General features: G+C 40.6%; 1 long non-coding RNA gene across 1 annotated transcript in view; it reads right to left on the reverse strand.

Annotated features, from left to right (window-relative positions):
- Positions 1-429: 429 nt before the first annotated feature.
- Positions 430-7210, reverse strand: part of LOC116685798 (uncharacterized) — a 7612-nt gene continuing 831 nt past the window's right edge. The window contains exons 2-3 of the long non-coding RNA XR_004331046.1: positions 6608-6611; positions 430-516 (exon numbers count right to left, since the gene is read on the reverse strand). This is a non-coding gene — a long non-coding RNA (uncharacterized LOC116685798). The remainder of the gene's footprint in view (positions 517-6607; positions 6612-7210) is intronic.

Below are 7210 nucleotides of genomic sequence, written 5' to 3' on the forward strand. Positions count from 1 at the left end.
GAATATATTTCTACAGTATATTCATTTTAAGGGGAATTGAAACAGTTTTAACGGCTAAAGCATTATGGTGTTTTCCCTGTTGATTTGTTTAATGGTTTCACTGTTTTATTTTCAAATTCAATGATCATCATGTTAAATAACCGTGATTTCCATATTGATCAAAAAATATTTTTTTTCTTCCATATTCATGCCAACCATTTGTTTGACACACATAATCCAAATCCCATTGAGGAAATGTAAAATACATGTAGGGTGTATTAAGAAACCTATCACAGTAGTATTAGTTAATAAAACTCACACATAAGGACATACCAGATGTAACATACAAACTCCAGGACAGTTTTTTCTAAATCCCTTTTGACACATTTACTGAAAAAAACCTAAGTACACTTAGTCTGTTAGACAACTTTTTACAGGTATGGGTATGTCTTGCTCTATTTGCATGTAGGGGTTTACACAATGAACATGTGTATAGTTGCATTTAAAATATATGATTCAATAGCACAATGAATGCAACTTTGATCTGCATCTTGTCCAAAGCAATTATAAATGACTGTAGTCATGTGAACAACTGCCTCATGTTCATGTAAATTAGTCATATAGATGAGAGCTAGCTTTTTATTCCAGAATGGAATTAAGGTGTCCAATACTTATACATACATACATACATACCATAGGCATACAGACATATACTTCCACGCACACATACAGCACATAGCACAAATACACAAGGGAAATTCAATAGTGTGCTCTTACAGTAAGTTAGATTGTAGTATCTGTAAAACCTTTGATGTAAATTTACAGCTAAAAATCTCCCCGTTATACTGTTGTTTAATATTATACAGGATCATACTGTGGTGTGCAATGCATTTCTGGGAGAAAATATATATTACAGCACATATCTGCAGAATTTTGCAGATCACACGTTTTTACTGTTATCGCAGTGCAGTGAAGGTTTAAAATGCAGCACGCTTACTGTAAATAAACAGTAGTTTTACGGTAAGCTACTGCCAATGTATTACTGTAAATTTACGGTGAAAGTTGTTTACAAAGAAGAAGTGTGGAAAAATGCAGGAGACAGTTCAGTGGAAATACCTTGCCAGTGCAATTCTAGCTCTAAATCTTATCTTTTTTTGATTGTCGTTTGAGGATGTGCCCAATCGCATTGAGAAAATCTGTAAGTAGGACCGAGAGATTTCCTGAATCGGTCCCTACTCACATGTCCTGATTCAACGGCAATAAGGGTAGTGAAATTTCTGTTACAATGCCTTTAGCTTGAATATTAAAAAGGATTCTCAGAGAACTTCTGCTGTAAATTGAAATGCAAGAAGCACTCCAGTTATGTTTACCCACTCCATGTGAAAAGGCTAGCATTAACCCTTGTGTTGTCTTCCATCGACCATCATCTTTTGTTCTTTTTTTCAATGTTTCTGCTGTTTTTTTTCTACACTTTTTTTTTTTTTTTGTAATTCCTAGCCAATAAACCTATTTTTATACATCACATTAAACGTTTATGACATTTTTTCAGCACTTATTGTCTCTTTTTTGTCACTTTTTCCCAAGGTTTTGTGTCACTTTTTAAAATCCATACATTCATTAAAACCAGATTCATTCAATTAGAAGTATCATCATTTTACTTGAACATTGCCTGCCCATCCATGTTATTTTTAGGAAATTGTTTGAAAGTAAGCCAAGTTCCTTATAGTAAAATAAAATTTGGGTCAAATTTTGACCCGAGCAACACCAGGTTAAAAGATCCATTTGAGGATTTATCTATTCATATTAATCACAAAGCTCGATTCTGATTCCGTTTTTTTTTAATAACCCAGCCTTAATTATTAGCGTTCAAATTCACATAACAACTGTCCCAGAGACTGTCAGAAGTCTAACCGTGTACGTTCAGGTTCATGGAGGTGCTGTCAGCCGCACTCGTGGTCACGCCTCCAGTGTAATGTGTGCTGGGGGGGGGCCGCGCACAAAGCATGAATACATGGATACAACCATTATCATAAGGAACATTGTGCACACGCTATTGTTGTATAAATGCTGAATTTGTTTCAAAGCCCAAACTGTTGCACTGCACTCTCACGTTACGTTTGTGGTGTGTGTGTGTTTTGTGTGTGTGTGTGTGTGTGTGTGTGTGTGTGTGTGTGTGGCAAAACCTTTCTTCTCTCTGCTTGTTGTTTTTACATATTGCACGCACACATTCATTTCTATGCTCCCGTGTGTGTGTTTGTTGTGTTTGTTGCTATTTTGTGCTCTGCATGCGCTTGCAGTGTTTCCAGCTCTACTGTATATGTGCATTGTGCGTGTGTGTCTGTGTGTGTGTCTGTGGGATGACAGAGAAACAACATGCTCGTTGTTGTGTGTTTAGCATATAATGGCTCCGGGCCCGCGACTGTTCAGAAGCCTCTGATCTTTCCAGTACCTGGCGGCCCCCCCCTCACCTTGCTGTATTTAAGGGCTTTCTTGTTGCGTCGCAGAGCTGACATGACATCTTTACTAAGGTCCCAGGATTAGCCCAACAAACAAGTTGTTGAGAGCGCCGTGCACCACCCAGGGGCCCACAGAGTCAGACCCCCCCCCATCAAGCGTTTCGGAGGTGGGGTGGGTCGTGCTCCACGTCCCTTGCTGGTTCTCCTGCTCTGCTCTTTTCTCTCTCTGGGACGCCTCCCACCACAGTTTTCCCAAAATCACCTGATTTTGTGATGTGATCATTGATGAGAAATGCACACATACGTAACAGTCAGGTGCAAGTTGATGATTTTAATTTGAAAAACTGAAGCACAACAACCCTTCTAAATCTGTGTCAGTTGATTTGTAACACTACAATGTTTTATGCTCAAATGACTAAGTAGGACATTTTCCAGGGACTCAGGGTCTCCATTCACTTAACCCACACCGCCCCATTTGTTTCTGAAGTTTCTTTGAGATTGGTCTATCGTCAAGTTTCATTTTTGAGAGGCATGTTTGGGTGTAATCATTCTATAAATGCCTCTATATCTAGCACAGCTGGGTCTGTGCTCCAACGTGCCTTCTACTGGTCCAGTGGGAGGGTGGTCCCAGTATTTATGTCATGAGTTGCACTTTGTTAAGAATCATGTTTTTTTGAACAATGAAGACTCTATTGAATGTGAGCATAAATTAACATAACTTTTTACAGTATTCACTAATAATATAAACTTATTTCCTGTGGGGACTTCTGGTAAGTAGAATATTTGTCTTCATTTTTTAAATTTTTTTTACTTAAGGTGCTGGAAAATAAAACCAGCTAGCTGGTATTTGGCCTCCACACGGCTCTCATAACCCGTTCCCCAATTCGTGAAGTACCGACGTTTTTTTTACGCCCCACATGCACCTCACGGCGGGAACAGCAATCAAAACACAGAACAAGAAACTCCGACACACCACGAGGAGAGGGACTTCCATCTCTGCTCAGGAAGCCGTTACTTTACTATATCTTTACGTAGAAATACATTTTTGCTATATTATGTGCTGACCGTTGAGTACAGGCCCTTTTAAAGCTGTGTAGCTAGCATAAAGACTGGACAGGGAATCCGCAGCCCTGCTCAGGTCCCAAGAAATACAGCTACAACACACAGGGACTTCAGACTGGGGGGGACTGAGTACCCGGGGCTCTGTGAGGAGGTCCCACAATTGCGGTTTTCCACTGCGTGGTAACTACTCACTCGCCTCGACCTACTCGCCTTTTTTTTTTGTTTCCGTTACGAAAAAGTCCCTGGGACCTGCTACCAGGTACTTTTTTTTAGTACTACTCATTCGAGTTCCAAGCGAGCCGAGGCGATACCAAAAAAACGTGACGTGGAAACCTGCAGCTGCTGATGGTCGATAGAATTGTCACGTTGTCAAATGTAGCAGAACGAGTGCGGAGTGTGTGTCCGCAACATTTAAAAAAAAAAAATCTAGACAGACAACCGACAGATTTCTACTCTCTACACTATTCTCACTTTTCAACTGTTCAATATTCAGGGCTTTAGGGCTCTTTGCATGTATTTTGTAAGATGCTCAGAATGATGCTGTGGATGCGGGACGGGCGCCCTATGAAATGACTCTCCACAGGCCCAGAATGTGGTGCTACGCCCCTACCAACACCTCTAAAGCTCAGACAGCACGTTGGATCCGGATGTTTTGATCTATATTTCCAGGAAGTCCAAAGAACATAGTTTACTGTGAAGCAAATCTCTTATATTTTTAATTTCTCTCAATTAGGCTGAAACCTTCGATGTAAAAATTTACAGCTAAAATCTCCACCGGTATCTTACTGTTTTTTACCATGATACGGACAACGTAATTGGCAATGGGGGGGGGGGGGGGCATTCTGTGATAACATAATAATATCTGATGTTTTCAGATTACAGTTTTTACTGTTAAGTTGCAGTGCAGTGGAGTTTAAAATCAGCATCTTACTGGTACATAAGCAGTTTACTGTCCCGATCTGCTGCCCAGGATATTATGTAAATTCACGGGAAAGTTCACCACGGTGTAACTTTGGGAGCACGCGGGGGTCATTGGTTGCTAACTTTGTACCTCATGACCGAGGAATTTCTCATTTCTTTTTTTTACTTAACATTTCTCCTCCCACCTCGAAGACGAAGAAGATATCGTACACAAACGCTGTTGCTGTTGTTTTGTGTATCCAAAATTGAGCTCACCGAGTGGAACGAAGACCCTAACATTGCTGCTGTCACACAGTTTAATCGTCAAGTTGCAGTTTGAAAACATCAAGTAAAAAAACTAGCTTTACATAGTATGGCAAGACTTGCTGTCCCCTCTACTAAACCTGGATTGCGTAAATCCCCATTTCCAGTTTTTTTTGCGTAAATATTTCACTCAAATATCTTTACAATGCTACTTTTTTGACATAAGGAGAATATGTAATATGCTTTACTGACCCCTAACATACTTACTTAGACATTGTTCATTATATGTTATTTATACTCAATAAAAGTTAATTAGATGGGACAGTACAGGAAGCTCTTTAGGACAACAGCTGGACAAACCCTGACCATTAAATTACAATCGGCATTGTCTAAGTTCCCTCATGTGTGAAAACAGTATGAAATTAATCCTATATTGCAAAGATGAATGTAGTTTTTTTTAGAAACAGACTTATTATTGATGAACACCGCAGTGGTAAAACTCGCAGTAGCATCCACCGCCAGACTCTGTGGTTTTTGGTCTCGACCTCAGGTGGACCCTTTCTTTCGATCAGAGGAACTTCGCAGCAGGCTCTGGACCTGAGCTCCGACTGTCGCCCGCTTCAGCGTCAAGAACTGTCCCGATAGATGCAACTCGTTGTGCAGGTGTAGAGCGGAGCGTAAGTTCTCACCCCCACCTCAGTACAGGAACAGGTTTACAACGCACACACGCACAACCAGCACAGCACACACACACAGCACACAACACAGAAAGGAAGAAAAGAAAAAGGAGAGAGTCATTGTTGTCTCGAGTTGTGTTTGAAGACGTACATATTTGTCGAGGGGTGAAGGTGTCCCATAACATCTTAGTACTACTGATCCTCCAACACTGTAGGACACACACCCTTTAGTTTAGGAGACACTTATTCGAAGTCACATTGGAGGATGCTCACATGTATATGATAAAATCACTTAAGAACATGACAACTTATTGAAGAACTCATTGTCTATGTAATTTTCTCCTCACACTACCTCAGAAATGATTTAAAAAACAACAGTTTATTAAAAGAAGCAACTTTAAATCATTTTGGACCATTGTTATTACCGTCTGTCTCGTAAACCGTTGGCAAACTCAGCTATCCCAATTGTTTGCTTGCGGTCGAGTGACCTAACACTCAGACGATACATAAACCACGTCAGCCCAAGATTGTATTGCATATAATTTATTTACCTCCACACGTAAAATACAACTAGTTACCAATGTATAATTACTTTATAAGTGTACTGCATTGGTGGGCGGTCAACTTAAAGTGTTCAGGGGTCCCAGGCTCACCCCCCTCTCTGTCAAAGCCCAAAAACCCAGGTCAACGACTTGAAGCAAACTAAATGTCACTTCCCGCACAAACCGTGATGAACAAACCCCCACCTACAAAAGGCAATATAATAAATTATAACTATTTAATGCGACCTAAATCCAGAGGCAGAGCAGGCAGCTTTATACTGTAAAGCACATTTCCGCAACAGGGCATTCAAATGGCTTTACACAACTCATTAAAACCACAACAACACTAAAACAAAAAACCATAAACACGAGTATAAACGTTAAAAATAAAAACAGGGGGTTAAGCACCAAATTCATTCTAGTAAACGTTGAGACTACTTCACACTAACTAGTCCACGTTATTGCCCTTTGTGTATCCACCCTCAGTGTCTCTACCACCTTCACACTCATTTTTAGAGACGTTACCTTTCGTCTCCTTTGACTCTCTTCTCACTGATTAAGCCGTATCTAGCGCTGCCTTTTCGAGTGGCTACTCCGAACCGTCTTGCGCGATTTACAGATCTTTGACCAACTACACAATTCACAACTTTTTTTTTAAAGTGTTCCGCCTTCGACGTCTGTCTTTCTGTGCTTCTCTTCTTTCCTCTGTATTAACACAACCTTATACAATACTTATTCCTTTTCCTCACAAAATGTTCATCATAAAATACTACAACATTAAAGAAACAAAACCGCTAAAACACATGTCAGTTCGAGTCTTCCTTCTCTGTCCGTCAGTAAATAAATGTAACTAAGCTTTTGGACTGTGACCACCCTGTTGTTATGGGTCCGCTGTCTTCGTGTTGTTTTTTTTCACCTGTTTGTCTGTCTTGTGTTCATCGGCCGCCGAGGGCGCTCTACCGGATTCCATTAGGCGCTGTCTACTCTTTCCCTCCTCCATCTGACTACAAAGCTATTTCATCATCATTTACACCTGCATCAATTAGAGCGTTGTCTACTCTTCCCCTCCTCCATCTGACTTACAACGCGTAGGCTTCATCATCATTATCCCTGTCATCCATATCTAACTTTGGCCACCACCTCTTCGCGCTCCAGTTTCGTTACCTCATTCCGTGGTAACTGGTCTAGTACTGCTTGTTGGTATTTTCCGTGCCTTCATAGTACTTCGCTTGGTTTCTGCCAAGCAAGCGTTCGTGTTCCGTCTCGTCAGATGGTCTTGGCTCTCTTCATCTCCCACATCACCATCCCGTGTCTGTGATGTTTGTGTATT

The sequence above is a fragment of the Etheostoma spectabile genome, unplaced genomic scaffold (assembly GCF_008692095.1).
Source record: "Etheostoma spectabile isolate EspeVRDwgs_2016 unplaced genomic scaffold, UIUC_Espe_1.0 scaffold270, whole genome shotgun sequence".
Classification (NCBI taxonomy): domain Eukaryota; kingdom Metazoa; phylum Chordata; class Actinopteri; order Perciformes; family Percidae; genus Etheostoma; species Etheostoma spectabile.